General features: G+C 34.2%; 1 long non-coding RNA gene across 4 annotated transcripts in view; it reads left to right on the top strand.

The window, feature by feature from the left end:
- The first annotated feature begins 4,490 nt into the window (after positions 1-4,490).
- LOC132597348 (uncharacterized) overlaps positions 4,491-15,706 on the top strand; it is a 198,640-nt gene continuing 187,424 nt past the window's right edge. For all 4 annotated transcript variants that reach the window (XR_011377479.1, XR_011377482.1, XR_011377480.1 and 1 more), the window contains exon 1: positions 4,491-4,664. This is a non-coding gene — a long non-coding RNA (uncharacterized lncRNA). The remainder of the gene's footprint in view (positions 4,665-15,706) is intronic.

Raw genomic sequence — 15,706 nt, 5'->3', positions numbered from 1 at the left:
CTGTCATAATGCAAAAGGATTAACCAAGTGTCAAGTTCCAAAAAGGGTGTTGGATAAGGTAGTGATGGTTACTTCCTAATGACACATAGAAGGAGAATCCTAGTGGGTATTTTTCCACCAGATATATCAGGTAGCCAATTTATTATGTCCAAGAGTGCTTGAATACAAACACAAGTCATGTTCTGTCAGGATGGGAAACTTCAAAGAGCAGCTGATTCGAAAGGGTTGGACCCATGAAGGACATATAAGATAATTATAGTCATCATATTACACAAATAAAAAGAAAATGATCTACTGTGCAAAATCTTACTCATCCCACTTAGCCCTCTCTGGTCATCAAGTGGAGCACCCCTTACTGTGGAATGTGTGGTGTTTGAGCCACGATATGGACCAACCCATATTGTCTATCCATGTATCTGTTCAGAAAATATTTTTGGTAACCCACTCTGATCTAGACAGAGCAATTCTTGAGGAAGCTGACATAATTCCTATCTACTCTGGCAGTAAACATATCTCAGGTAAGAGCATAGACATTGAAGCCAAAATCCTGTAAAGTTGGGAAAGCTAGAATAGATCTCACAGAAAATGGCACTATAACCTTAGACAAAATATTTCAGAAACACATTGGGAAACCATAATTCCTTCAGCTGTCCATGTGGGACTCAGAAGTAAATTGATTATGCATTTTCCCTACCAGACACTTATAAAAGGAAAGAGAGTTTTGTCAAATGAAATGTTATAATTTTTGCCAGAGTTTTGTTTATTTGTAATTATAAAACATATTATGCTAAAAGAGAATTCAACTTTCAGAACCGCTGGCCCTTGGAACAGGTGGATGGCATGGAAAGAGGGCAAGAGAGTGGATGAGAGAGAGAGAGAGAGAGAGAACAGTATGTCTTTTTTTAACTTTTAACTTTGTGGAGTAAACTGTTTCCAATTGACTTGTAGTACTCTCTGAAGTTCAAAAAGATCATTTAAAAAAAATACTTGCCCACAGAGCAACTAAGCCTGTGCTCCGCAACTACTGAGCCTGCACTGTGGAGCCCGTGGGCCACAACTACTGACCCCACGTGCCACAACTACTGAAACCTGTGCACCTAGAGCCTGTGCTCCACAACAAGAGAAACCACTGCAATCAGAAGCCTGCACACCACAATGAAGAGTAGCCCCTGCTTGCCGCAAATAGAGAAAGCCCACACGCAGCAACAAAGACTCAACACAGCGAAAAATAAAATGAATAAAATAACTAAATAAAAAGATACTTGCTATAATATAATTCAACTTAGATGAACACATATTTACATTCTCATAACTGCAGTTTTTAGAAATAATGGTAATCTAATTAATTAGTAAATTAATTGAATTAGTAAATTTAAAAAATAAGGTTTTCCATATAAGAAGTTTTAATCACAATGTAAGATTTACACTGTATTTCTAAAATTTATCAAACTAGATATTCATGAGATGTACTTCTTGGGCAACTAAGTTTAGTCCCCTCCAGTAAATGTTTTGATGGGATCTTCAGCAAACTGTCAAACAAAAGCTCATAGACAATTTTTGATTGCCAAAGGACATTTTACTTGCAATAATAAAATCTAGTGCAAAGAAATCCTACTTTAAATAACAATGAACTCAAAAAGTAAAGAGAGAATATGTGCATATACATATAATATGAATTATTATATAACAGTCAAAATTCTGATTGACTAGCTTTGGGGTCAAATTTATAAAAAAACATTTAAAATGTTCTTAGTCTTTGATAACTTGAAGGAGAAAGAGAGACAGGAAGGAAGGAAGGAAGGAAGGGAGGGAGAAAAGAATGGAGGGAAGAGACAAGGTGAGGAGAAAAGAGACAAATGACAACAAAGACAATAAAATGAATAAAGACGCATAAAATAAATAAGCGTATAGATTATTTCAGGATTTAACTCTTTCAAAAATGTCATGTTATCCTTTGGAATGCAAGGCTTTTAGAAATATAGATGTTCTGGAATCAATGGTACTTGATATGCTCTAGGTCCAATAGGGCTAAGACTAATCCATGGGAATATAAAACACCAATTTCACTGTTTCAGTTTTAACTTGAGAAGTAGTTTTCCTATGAAAAGATAGATTAGTACATAAGCTCAGAGACATGAAATGACAGTGTAAGCATTCAAGATTAATTGTTTCTTTCTTAAAAATCAGAATGGCAGTGTTAGAAATAATATTCATATAAGCTGAAAAGAGTTTAAAAAAAAGAGATACCTTTGTGTTTATATTTGCTAAATGTTTGTCTTAATTATATATTATCATTTATTAATAAGTATAAAGTAATATCTTACTTGTTGTATGCATATGTCCAAACTCATCAAATTGCATATATTAAATATGCGTAGTGTTTTCTATATCAATTATACCTCAATAAAGTGGTAAAAATATAAGCTTAGTTGTTTCAATAAAAGCACTATACGTTCGGGCTTCCCTGGTGGCGCAGTAGTTGAGAGTCCGCCTGCCGATGCAGGGGACACGGGTTTGTGCCCCGGTCTGGGAAGATCCCACATGCCACGGAGCGGCTGGGCCCGTGCGCCATGGCCGCTGAGCCTGCGCGTCCGGAGCCTGTGCTCCGCAAGGGGAGAGGCCACAACAGTGAGAGGCCCGCGTACCGCCAAAAAAAAAAAAAAAAAAGCACTATACTTTTGACTAAAAGAAATCACTGAGTGAGAAAGCATACAAATTCTGTTTCTCAGTTTAACCTGGCTCAAAGGGGAAAAAAAAGGAATTTGGACCAGACGGCCATAACCACACCTTGCTACAGGTTACTGTCAATGCAGGCAAATGTCTTCAGAAGAAATATATGCCTCCGTCTGCATTGATCTTAAAATATCTAAAAAAGTAAGTGATGTCAATCATCATACAGACAGGACAGTAAAAGTTAAATCTGGTTTGAGGGTTTGCCCACTTTAATGCTCTTGGGAAATGAAAGGATTTACCTTTCATTTGAAATCCAATAATATTTTAGAAGTAGTTTTGTAACTTTCCAGGTGAGAAAAATTATTTTAAATACTCAATGACAAGCACCTATGATCATCTTTTAGGATCATTAACTTTTTCTTCCTATAGTATTAAACGTATTTTATCCTTTTATTAATGCATCCATAATGCTACTACAAAGAAAAGAAATTTGATGATAAATAAGCTCAAGGATAAGGATTTGACACTATCATTTAATGTTTTGCTTGAATTGAAGCACTCCTAACTAGTCACATAGTAAATCCTTATCCTCTACAGAACAGTTCAAGATTAATCCTTATTCCATTTTCTCTGGATTTTAAAGCATTCCATGAATGCCTTGGAAGATTCTGTATATTTGTTTTGAGGGTTTTAATAACTTGAAACAAATCATTTATTTTCTATTTCAGTTTATGTATTTTGAATATTTGCCAGTATTAAAAATCACATGCAAATATGCACAAGCAGGAAAAGATGCATTGGAAAGAGAATTGAATGTACTGTGTAATACATTATAATTATGTACTATATATAGTCAAACGTACACATGTATACACATACACAAGCAGAAAAAGAAAAATTGAGACTAGTAAAATATGTTACATATATATGTGGTTATATGTATATGAACATACAAATATGTATATATAATCACATATATATTTATGCATATAGTATGTATTCATATGTATTATAAGTATATATTATATGTATTATATGTTCAGCTCTGTTTTTAAGTATCTTTTTCTGTTAATTTTACATTACATTAGAAATGAAATAAATCATAGATTTTATATTTTCATATTGAGTATCATATTTATACATCCATTCAATCTGAAAGTTAAAACGTTCCATTCAGAAAAGCATATATACAAGACTGTATACTTTCCACCTATCTTCAGTAGAGATAGATGCAATAAAAATAAGAATTAATGACCTGAATAATTACAATGAATGAATATGGATTATACGTTAAAGTTTCCTTTAAAATTTGAACTTGTCCTCAGTTTTATTTTTTCTTAAGATGGACTTTCTTTCAATTTCTTTCTGCAGTGTTTTAAAATATACTCCATCAGAAATAGAACATCACATATATCAAATTAGTAGTTGTGCACCTGAAATTAATATAATGTTATATGTCAATTATATCTCAATAAAAATGAAATAGAACATCAAATTATTTTTGTCAAATGACCATGGCAATTATCATGATTATGTCTGAATTTCAACAACATAGGCATAAGCTTTTTTGTGTATTTTTTACACTATTAACACATATACATAACAAGGGATAAAGCATCATTAAATGATTGTACTGACAGGTGTGGAAGGTAGAATAATGACTCCCCTACAATGCTTGTACCTTAAACCCTGGAACCTGTGAATACATTCTGTTACATGGCAAAGAATTGTGTTAACAGATGGAATTAAGGTGGCTCATTAGCTAACCTTGAGATGGAGAGAGCTGCCTGGATTATCCAGGTGGGCCCAATGTAATCACGAGCATCCTTATAAGTAAAGGAGGGCACAGGAAGTCGGAGAAGCTGCCTCTAGAAGCTAAAAAATGCGAGAAAATGGACTCTCCCCTAGAGACCCCAGAAAGGAATGCAGCTCTGCTGATACCTTGATTTTAGCCCCGTGATGCTCATCTTGGACTTCTGACCTCCAGAACTGTAAGATAATAAATTTCTATTGTTTAAATTCACTAAATTTGTGGTAATTTTGTATAAAAGCAATAGGATACTAATGCAGCAGGCATTACTCAACTGTGTAGCCTCAAAACTTTCTCCTGCTACGGAGAAGTAGAGCTGAAAAGTCATAAGCCTCATGGAAGTTTTCATCACTTATGTTTATGTGAAAAATGTCTAGCAAGATGTTAAATGATGAGAAATTGTACATCATTAAAATTTTACTACATTATAGGTGTGATGCCCCAGACTTGCATTAAAAAAAAATGATGATTTAACAGTAATTTATTTTACCTAATAGTAAAGTTAATAATGACTTAATCTACATTTTGTTTTAAAATATATCACAAGGGGAACCATGTTTCACATCCTCGTTGTTTATTTGAGCTCTTTAATGGTATCAAATTCACAAGTTTATATTTCTTTATTTGGGGTGTGTGTTCTCAAGTTGTAAGAAATAGTTTCAGGGGTTTCTTTCATTTGTTTCCAGGTGTAATTTCCTTGCCCATCTTCTAATGATGGGAAAGGTGGCAATTTGGAAGGGGCAGGATATGTTAAACATATAGGTTCTATTTAGCATTCACTGCCACAGTAAATAATAGTGCAAATAATAAAGTGCTTAATAAACACTTGATTGCAGGATCCGACTTTAATTTTCTTAGGGGTAAATATAGGCAGGGTTTTATTTTTTTAATAGCATTAAATATTTGGTATAACTCACTGGTAAACTGGTGCAGGTGTTGGGGGGAGGAGTTTTAATAGAAAGCTTTCTATTGAAATGTATGAGTGCAGGCAAGTGCACACCTCGTAAGAATCCAGCTTGGTGAACTGTCAGAAACTGAAAAACCAGAGCACAGCTCAAGATACAGAAACTAACACCCCAGAAACCCTCACCTGCTTCTCCTCCTCTGGGCTTTGCCCCCAATGAAATGTAATCACTTTCCTGCCTTCTGATACCATAGATTGATATTGCCTGTCTTGAACTTGTAGTAATGAAAGCATGCAGTAAAAACTATTTCATCTGGATTATTTTGCTTAATATTATTTTTTGTGAGATTTATCCAAGAAGTTGCTTGTAGTTGTAACTCACTCATTCATATTGCTGTATAGAATCTGCACTGCATGACTGTACCAGACTTCATTTATGTATCCCAATGTTGATGAACATTGAGTAGTCTTCAATTTTCAGCTTTTAAAAATGAAGTTGTTATAAATATTCTAATACAGAGCTTTGAGTGAGTACCTGGGCTCCCATTTCTGAAGTAGGTTCCTAGGATTGGAATCCCTAAATCATAGGGTAAGCATTTCTTTAGCTTTATTGCTTTCACATGGTTTTCCAAAGTGGGTTTTTTTTTTTTTTTTTTTTTTTTACACGTTTACACACTTCCAGTACTGAGACCAGTTCCAGTTGTTCCCAATGCTGGTGTGGGCCTTTTAATGTCTGTTTTTCTCATTTTTATCATTCTGGTAGTTGTTCAGTGGTATTGCATTGGGTTTTTAGCATTTATTTCTTTTGTAATGAAGCACACATTTAATAACTTCTCATATGTTCAAGTATGTGTAGTGATCGAATGAGCCTTTTGGCCATTTATGCATTTTTTTTCTTAATCATTTGTAGAATTCTGTTAAATATTCTGAGCCCTTTATTAATTATATATTAGAATTATCCTGTCTCAAACACTGGCTTTCCTTTTTCCTCTATTAATAGTTTTTTTGATAAATGCAAATTCTTAATTGTAATGTTTAATTTTTTTCCTTCAGGTTAGTGGGGTTTTTTCCATATAAATGTTATAATTAGATTCTTCTGTTTCCTTCTAAACAAATAGTTGTTTCACGGTCTCAGGATAATCTTATGTTAAGGTTTTTACCTTTCCACATATCTGCAATGTACCTTGTGGCATGCATGTAGACATATTAAGACATAGACCTATTTGGGAAGGGGATGGTCATTATGCTACCCCAATGGATAATTATACATACATGTGAGTATAACACAAATGTTAAAATAATTACATATAATGTATAAGATATTTATATGGACATAAATATCATAAAGAATTACTAAATAAGTTAAAAGAGGTTCTCTTGGGGAACAGGACAGGAAAGAGAGCTATGATTTTGAGCTTTTATAGTAAAAGCCCTTTGGAAATATTTTCCTTTTATGCACAATAAAAATTTTAAGACTTAAATGGACCCAAGGAACCAGTTTTTATCGTTGAAGTGCAGTCCAGTTAAAAATGTCATGAATTTTTATTCACTAAATTGCATTGAGACACATAAAATAAAGCCTGATAAAAATATTAAGCAAACTTAAATACCCTTCTTAGTCTTTAGCTAATTAAGTACACACACACTGCCACACACAACACTTATACGTCACAGGTCAGAATTTTTTTAAAAAAGTAGAACACTAAAATCTCATAAAAGTCACTTCAATTTACGATTAATTAGGCTACAAGTAAAAATTCAATTACATCTTAAGAATAGCAAATTAAAAATAGTACTGGTGACTTCAAATTAAGCACGATGGTTTTGATGTAACTTTTAATCCATATTCCTTCCAGCAAACAAAAAGAAAGGAATCTTACAAAAACTTAAGTTCATAACAAAAAAATAGAAAAGGTCAATCAAGCAACCAGAGATGTTAACACATTCTTGAGAGGACAAAAGTGAACAGAAGGACAGTAAGTCTTTTATCAAAAAAAAAAAAAGATAGATGATACCAAAGTGCCTTACAGGACCAATGGCATAAAAGAAGTTGTGCTGCTTTTTCCTGAAAAGACGGAGGGAGGGATGAATTTTGTTGCCTGAAAGGTAAAAGTGAGAGGTGAGACTAAAAAGGGAAGATTATTGGAGCAGGTGAACTCACACATCTTCTTCCATCCAGTAAGGACAAGATCTACCTCCCACACACCCATCAGGGAAATGCATGTTCCCTGTGTGAAATTAAACCAGAGTTTACTGCACACCAAGTAACAAGGCACAGGGAAAATGGCTGAGAGCATCCATACCGGAATCGGGGGGCATATATTTTCTGTAAGGAGCCAAATAGTTAATACTTTAGGCTTTACAGTTCATGTCGTTTGTTGCAATGAGTTAATTGTGAAGTTGTAGCATGAAAGAAGTCATAGATGATATGTAAACGAATAGGTATTGCTGTGTTTTAATAAAGTTTTATAATAAAAGGCTAGATTTGGCCCACAGGCTGTAGTTTGCTGAGCTTTGCATCAAATTAAAGTCAATACATTTAAGAGTAATATCACTAGCAATCTTTCCCAATTTGGTATAATCAAATGTATATTAACCAGACAGAGAAAAATGTATGCTATCCAAGTGAAGACTAGAAAATTCCTCTGAGGATACTAACTATCCATCAGACAAGAACTACTTAAAACTGCTGCTTGGGAGACCCCAAACTATTCCATCTCCACCTGATCAATCTAAAGTGAAGTCCTACAATGAAAACATGTGTTTAGAGCATCTAGCAAGCTTTTTAATACCTCACTCTTAAGTATTGATGAAGAGAAAGAGCTCATTAGATATTTGAGAAATCTCTAACAGGAAAAATCAAAAGAAAACAAGAATAAGGAATTTGGAGGCAAAAAGATAATATAGTTTAAACTTTCTGCTGACTTAATTATCAAGAGATATTAATATTTATTTTCTCTGAGATAGATATGAAAAATAAAATTTATTAAGCAAGAAGATATACAATTGGACTCATTCGTCCTCTTAATCAACAAAGGTTTATTGACACCTACCATGCTGAAGACTCAGTTTAGGTATTTGAGATACAGCAATAAACAAAACAAAAATCCCTGCCATCACAGAGTTGCTATTTTGATAATGGGAGATAGAAAATAAACACTATATTAAATGTGACAATAGAATGTAGTAAACGCTATGAAGAAAATACGGAGCATGATAAGTCAAATCGGTTCTTAGAGCTGCAGTCTTAAATAGCGTGGTTAGAGAAGCCCCATTGGTAAGGCAATGTTTGAACAATGGTTGAATTAGCTTTAGCCATTGAGGAGTGAGCCCTTTGGACATCTTGAAAGACTGATCTAGGCAGAGGGAGCACCCAGTACAACTTCTAGAGGCAAGGCTAGATTAAAAATATCCTCACAATAAGATAATTTTGCGATTTTTAATTTTGACATTTACACTGATGGTGCAAAGTGAAGTCAGAATTGTGCTGCCCTCCCAGAGGTGGGGAGTGGGGAGAGGGGGAATTGGATGAAGGTGGCCAAAGGTACAAACCTCCAGTTATAAAATAAATAAGTACTAAGGATGTAATATACACCATGGTCAATATAATTAATACTGTTTTATGTTATGAAAGTTGAGTCTCATCAGAGGGAAAAAATACTTTTTTTACTTTGTATTTTTTTGTATTTTATTTTGTATCTATATGAAGTGATGGATGTTCACTTAACTTCTTGTAATCATTTCATGACATATGTAAGTTAAGTCATTATTCTGTACACTTTAAACTTATACAGTGCTGTATGTCAATTATATCTCAATAAAATGGGAAGAAAAAAACTTGGACAACCTCTAATGTACACTAACCTGAGCCAGTTTACTAGTCAGTCCTTCATTTTGGTTTTCAATAACATTTTTTGCTGACTATTTGAGGATAGGTTGGGGTGATAAATATGAGCTCCCACAGGACCCAGCACTTCTCTTATATTCCCATTTAGCATACTGTATTTTTTTAATTTGACTGTTTTGATTAATTTGACTAATTTGACTGTAAATTCTATAAAGTCTGGTGGCATGTCTGCCTTGGTCATCACTGTATTCCCAGTATTTAACTACCATTGGGAATACGTATTTTAGCATGGTATAGGGAATTTTAACCTGTTTTTTTAAAGTCTCACATTTCATTGATGTAGTGGTACTCATTGCCTCAGAAGGAAAGAAGGCAAGCTATGGAAAAAAAAAAGTATCACTCAGCTCTGATTTATAAATGTATATATTTTAAATTATCATAAAACAGGAAGGTGAAATCCAATCTGCTTTTGATTCTCAAGAGCTAGGCAATTGGGTGAGAATATTTTGTTTTTAAATGGAATTCTAATGATCAGGATTTCTTTATCATAAGCTAAACCTGAGAAGCCTAAGAGTTAGAGTTTATAACCATGAGCTACAGATCAGGAATAATGTGCAATTAAATTAGAGCAGTTTGCCTGAAAGCAAGACTAAGACAAATCTCTGCTGGGATTAGAAGTTTGAAGGGGATTAGTAAAATAGAATATAGTTTAGATTCTGGCATAGGTGCTGATCTCCTCTCCTCCAACCGCCATTAGGGCCCAAACCCTGGCATGGTAGTGGGGATGGCATCTCTTGAAGTCAATAGTTAGGTTTGGAATCTGAAAGAATAAGGGACTTCTGGGCTACTGATCATCTGACTGGTGGTCATCTGGAACACTTGAAAAGGATACATAAATGCAGAAAGCCCTAGGCCAATGTAGCTGCAGTAGAGTAGAAATGGCAATGAGAGTCTGATATAGACCCCCTGCATTCCAAATCTCCCTCAGCTTACTTTGGGCAGAGATAACATCCCCAAATTCCTAAGATCCAAGTCTCAGAGAGAACTATATACTAACCCAGCTGCCATAAAATTGTTGTGGGGATTATGGATTCCATGGCAGGAGCTATAAAGAGATCAGGAGCCAAGTTTGGGGCAAAGTCATCCAAAGGGATAATTGTGTTATTTCCAGAAGTGTCACCATGCTTTGCCTGTTCATACATTGGATAAAACACAAGCCGGTGGCTTTCATGATGAAAACAAAAGCCAGTTGTCTGTATCAAGTAGTAAAATCTAGACCATAGAGAGGCCAGTGAGGACAGAAGTACTCAAACCGTAAGCATTCCTCAATTGGAACTATAAAGACTGATATACTGGAGGTGGTGCAAACCAGCTCATTAGAGCCCATTGTGGCTACCTCTTTCCAACTCTGCATTCAGTGATGACTGGTTGGACGTTCAAGACTGGCCATCGTGAGGGCATTTACACCATGAACTTGGAAACTTGACAGATCGGGGCTTTCCCCCACTTCCCTCTAGAGAGTCAGTTGTTAAACATTTACCAGCACACCACAGATGATATGTAAACCTACTGTGCATTTAGATTAGCTTGTGAAGAAAGAAAATAAAGGGAGTAGATCATCAGACACTACCTTGAATTGAGAAAAAGTTTTCCAGCCCTGCAAAATTAATACCTAAGAGCTCAATGAACTTCGACTATAAAGAAAAATAAGAACATTGATTTTATTTTTGTCAGAGTATAAAATTATGAAAACAATTTACCTGTTAGGTTAATATTGAGGATGCCATTATGTTATTAATTCATTCAACTATCAGAATTTCAGGCAAATATAATACCCTATTTCTATTCAGTTTATTCATAGTTACCCAGGTCTCTCTTTTTCCCTACTGAGAAAGCTTTCTGCAGCAGAAATGCTTTTGTTTTAAATATGTGATTTAGCCATCCAGATGGTGAAATGCAGCCTTCCCTGTGGTTAATACATGGCTTATTTTCCATTGTACTGAAGTACTGTGCTTCCTAAGATATCAATGTTGTCAATGCCATCAGCAAGATTAAAAAAAAAGAAAAAACAATTTATAGATTGGTGCCAAAGTGGCTTACATATTGGTATAGATTACTAGCTTGTCATAGTGGTTTCTAGGAGAAAGCAACACAAAAGCAAAGGCCTTTACCAAAGGCCTTTGGTAAAGTCTGGAGTTTTTCTAGATGGTAACTTTGCCCTGGTATATGCTATGTGTGATTTTTCCCTGGACTGTCAGAAAGCAAACTTGAATTAGTTTGAGAAACATACAGGGAGGGGACGCCTTAGTTTTGAGCTGACCAGTCCCTTGGAAATGCTCTCTGCCAATTCACCTGTCGGCTTGTTGTAAGCATAAAGTTACTGGAAGTCTTTCCTGATTCATCAAGTCTAAGTATTGCCTTAAATTATGTTTTTAAAGGATAGCAATATTTCAATCAAAATATTTATATTTATAATTTGCATTCATTTTCAGTGATTAATTAATAACCACCTCTGCCCCACAGGCTGTAGGCTCAGTGAGAGTGGGAGCTTGTTAGTTTTCCCTATCTGTTGTTCAATGTCACTAGGACACTGTGTAGCTTATAGTGAATGCTAATATGTGTTTGTGAAATAAATAAATTATCAGAGAAGTTGAACAAATTAATGTTTTTATATATTTCTAAACAAATCTTACAGATTCAAACCATTAGTAGGAGTATGTAATTCAACAGTGATTAATAAATAGAAATGAGAAACAAATATATGCAAAGAAGAGCTTGGCATCACTATTAATCAACAAATATTAATTCAAACCAGCCTTTAAATAAGTCAAATTAGATACTACTAAGTGGTAGTGAACTTTTAATAAGCAGGTACTCAAATTCCCAAATGAAAGGAATATAACTTGATGTAAATTTTCTTGTAATTCATTAATACCCATAAAAATGCATACTTCTACCCAACAATTCAATTTTTTTGGTATTGTCCTCAGGAAATATATGCAAAGATGTATGAAAGGTGTTCATTAAAGCATTATTTATAATAGAAATAATTTAAACATTCAAAAATACAGGATTAATACAATAATTTATAGTTATGAAAAAAGTATTAAATGTCATTAAAGTGACGTAGGACATATCAATTGATTTAACTATCTGTTGACAATATATATAAGTGAAATTGATGAGGAGGAGATTCAAATGTTTTACATATCACATTCCAGAAGGATATTCACAAAAGTATTATGCTTATCTTTGATGGTATGAATCTTCAGGCATTTCAATTTTTTTTCTCTTTTTGAGTTTCTATATTTTAGATTGTTATCTACCTTGATAATGCATTACTTGAATAAATTATTGAGAGTATTAAAAGAAGTGGTGGTAAAGCACGAAATCATTTTCACAGGCCACTGAAATTGGCTTAAAGATAAATGTTTTAAAAGAGAATTAGTTTTGAATATCAAATAAGGGATTTGAAACTGAGAATTTTATGGATAGGAATGTAATACTTCTGCATCAGTTATCTCAACTTTAGTCTTCTGATGTATCAGAAATATTATCTTAGTGTATTCTTAAGAGACAGAGATAGTTGGTCAAATGCTAAGGTCAAAGTTTCAAGTAAATTTACTTATGCTATTTTTACTTTGGGTAATAGAAAGGACAGGATGGTTTTTCCCCCAGGTGGTAAGCAGCAGCAAATGACTTTTGCTTTCTATGGGTCTGTCTTTTCCCTTTTTTTTAACTGTCAGGGCAGGAACACGTTAAGTTCACATAAATGGAGAGCACCCGCTGTGGAAAACATCTCTTTTGACTTAAAAAGGAGCATTAAAGTCTCTGTCACTTCAGTGAATCGACGATTAAAAGAGCAAATGTGAAGTATTTAGATATCCAGGTTATAAAAGTTACAAGTTAGAAAAGTTTACGTTTTGCTGCTTTTTGTGGGGCAGTGGTTATTTCTGACCAGTCACATCTGTTTTGGTCAGGATAGTCAGTTCTGGCTAGCCAGCAAACAAAATATGTCCATAAAGATTCTTCCTTCATTATGTCAGCTTCCAGGAAATGCTGATGGAAGAATGAAAGGCCATCCTTTCCCCTTTAAGAGCAAACTTCTAGGACTCCCCATTAGCACACTGCTAGATAGAATTTGGCTACCTCTTTTCATGCACAATTCTCTAATTTCCACATTTAAGACAATGCTTTAAAAATGCTGATGCAGGTTCTTTCTTCAATATTTTAATTCATGGTTGTCTGTCAAGTGTTGTAAGCTCCAAAAAGTTTCCTTCTATTAAACCATGTACAGCAGCTAAGAGAAGATGGAAAAACATTTGGAATATAACTTTGGTTTTGATCACACAAATATGTCCAGAATAAAGTTTCCCAACTTGGAACCTTTGACATTTTAGATTGTCAAATGTTTTGTTGTAGGAAGTTATCCTGTGTATTGAAGGATGTTTTGCAGTACCCTGGCCACTGTAGTCTACCCACTAAATTGTTTGTTTACTAGGTTGCAGTAGCACCCCATCCCCAGTTGTGATGATCAAAAATGTTTGTAAACATTGCTCAATGTCCCCTGAGAGGCAAAATATCCTCTGGTTGTAAACTATTCATCTAGAAAAATTAGATAATTTAATCCACAAAAATTAATTTACTGTGTGTTTTTTTTAAAAAAAAATCATTCACAGTAAATTTGACTGTGTCATAACTAAAATGTTTTTGTTTAAAGATATCAGTTCATAATCAGGAATCACTCTATTAAATCTTCATGTAGATATCAGTTATGAAAGGTTGATTTTCTAACTAAATACATGGTAAAGGACAGGAAGAAATCTCATAGTTGTCAGTTTTAAATGAGTCACTCCATCACAGATCTCATTGTTTGTCCTTATGTGTGACATACTGCTGTGATGCTGTGATACAAAACCAGCCATACATATATGTGCCAGGAAAAAGGCTGCCCCAGTGCCTCGGGGCAGGATTGAACCAAGTCAGAGGGCTCTATGTGCACTGTGTTCTCCACCGTGCTTTAGTTTGCCCTCAACACAAATGACAAATCCAAATTTTACTTAACATATGGAAAGAATCTTGCAGAATTAAGAATGAAAAGACTTAAATTTAACAATTATTAGAAGCATGCTAAGAGTTACATTTATGGTAATATAGGAAGAACATGGATTTCAGAGTAAGAAATCCTTGAGTTAAATCTTTCTGAACACTAGTTGTGTAATGTCAGGCAAGTTTTTTTGTTGTTATGTTTCCAGCTTTTTTTCATCAGTAAAATGGGCATAATAATAGTTTATAAGATTATTGTGAGAACCAGATTTTAAAAAGACAATTTTCTAGCATAATTAAGCATAATATATATTCAATAAATGTTTGTCAAGTGATGGAATAACATGATTAAAATGATTCTCAAGAACCTAGAAATTTATCAACTATATATATACTTTCTTTACCTTCTATTCTGAAAATTTGTTTCAGAAAGAAAAGCAGGGAGATAAAAAGAAGAAAAAATATTCATTAATTTCCCATCCCCACCCCCTTGGTTTAAGATGTTGGTAAGAACAGTACTTCAGTGCAGCCACTAGTTTATGTACCATGGAACTTCAAATATCTTTCAGAAGAAAGTCACCTATATTCATGTCATGTTCAAAATATTAAATCAATTCCAAGTTGGCAAAGATAAAAATAAAACCTTCAGTATGCTTTAGTCAGGTGCCTCCCAAAGAGTGCATTGGATTTTTTTTTAATCAGATTGGTTATTTAGATAGGAACCCCACAAAAATAGTTGCCTGTGGCCTGACACACCCTAGGGGTGGACCTGGTGAAGAAAGTGTGCAAAATTTATAAGACCTGGTCTCTGCTTACAGATAGCTTTGAATCAGGCTACACATATGTAATCTAAACTTTTGCAATTCATCTCCATCAGGAAGTCTTCTCTTCTTTTATTTTTTTATACTTATTACTTTACTTTTTGTTACTAAATATAAAAGCATTTTTATGCAACTTCCAAGTATTCTTACATGTGGTATACTATTTCTTTCTTCACTGGACTTCTTAAATTCTGTGCACGTAACACCCTCTAACTGCCAATAATGTTCGTATAAGAACTTTAATTTTCCCACTTACTTTGTATTGCAGCATGTTATTGGTAACAGTTTGAATTATCTGGAAGGAAACGTTTTGTACTGGACAGTCAGAGAGTGAGTTTGCCTTTAACATATCCTATAGAAGTAATAATTTATTATGATATACACTCAGCTATAAAACTACAAAACTCAGCTAGTCTTAACAATTTGTGGATCAAACATTTCTAAAGTACCTTTTAAATAACACCGTACTAGAAACCAAAGTTATAAAAACCACAGGGCAGAACTTCCAAATGCTACCAGTTTCCTGAAAGGAAAAAAAACAAACAAGGACTTGCTACCTGGCATGATAAAAGCTACAATGCAGGTAAGTAGCTAGGGAATCTATG

The sequence above is a fragment of the Globicephala melas genome, chromosome 5 (genome assembly GCF_963455315.2).
Source record: "Globicephala melas chromosome 5, mGloMel1.2, whole genome shotgun sequence".
In the NCBI taxonomy this organism is placed as follows: Eukaryota; Metazoa; Chordata; class Mammalia; order Artiodactyla; family Delphinidae; genus Globicephala; species Globicephala melas.
Note: the sequence above shows the minus strand (reverse complement) of the source record. Positions and strands in the feature narration are given on the sequence as shown.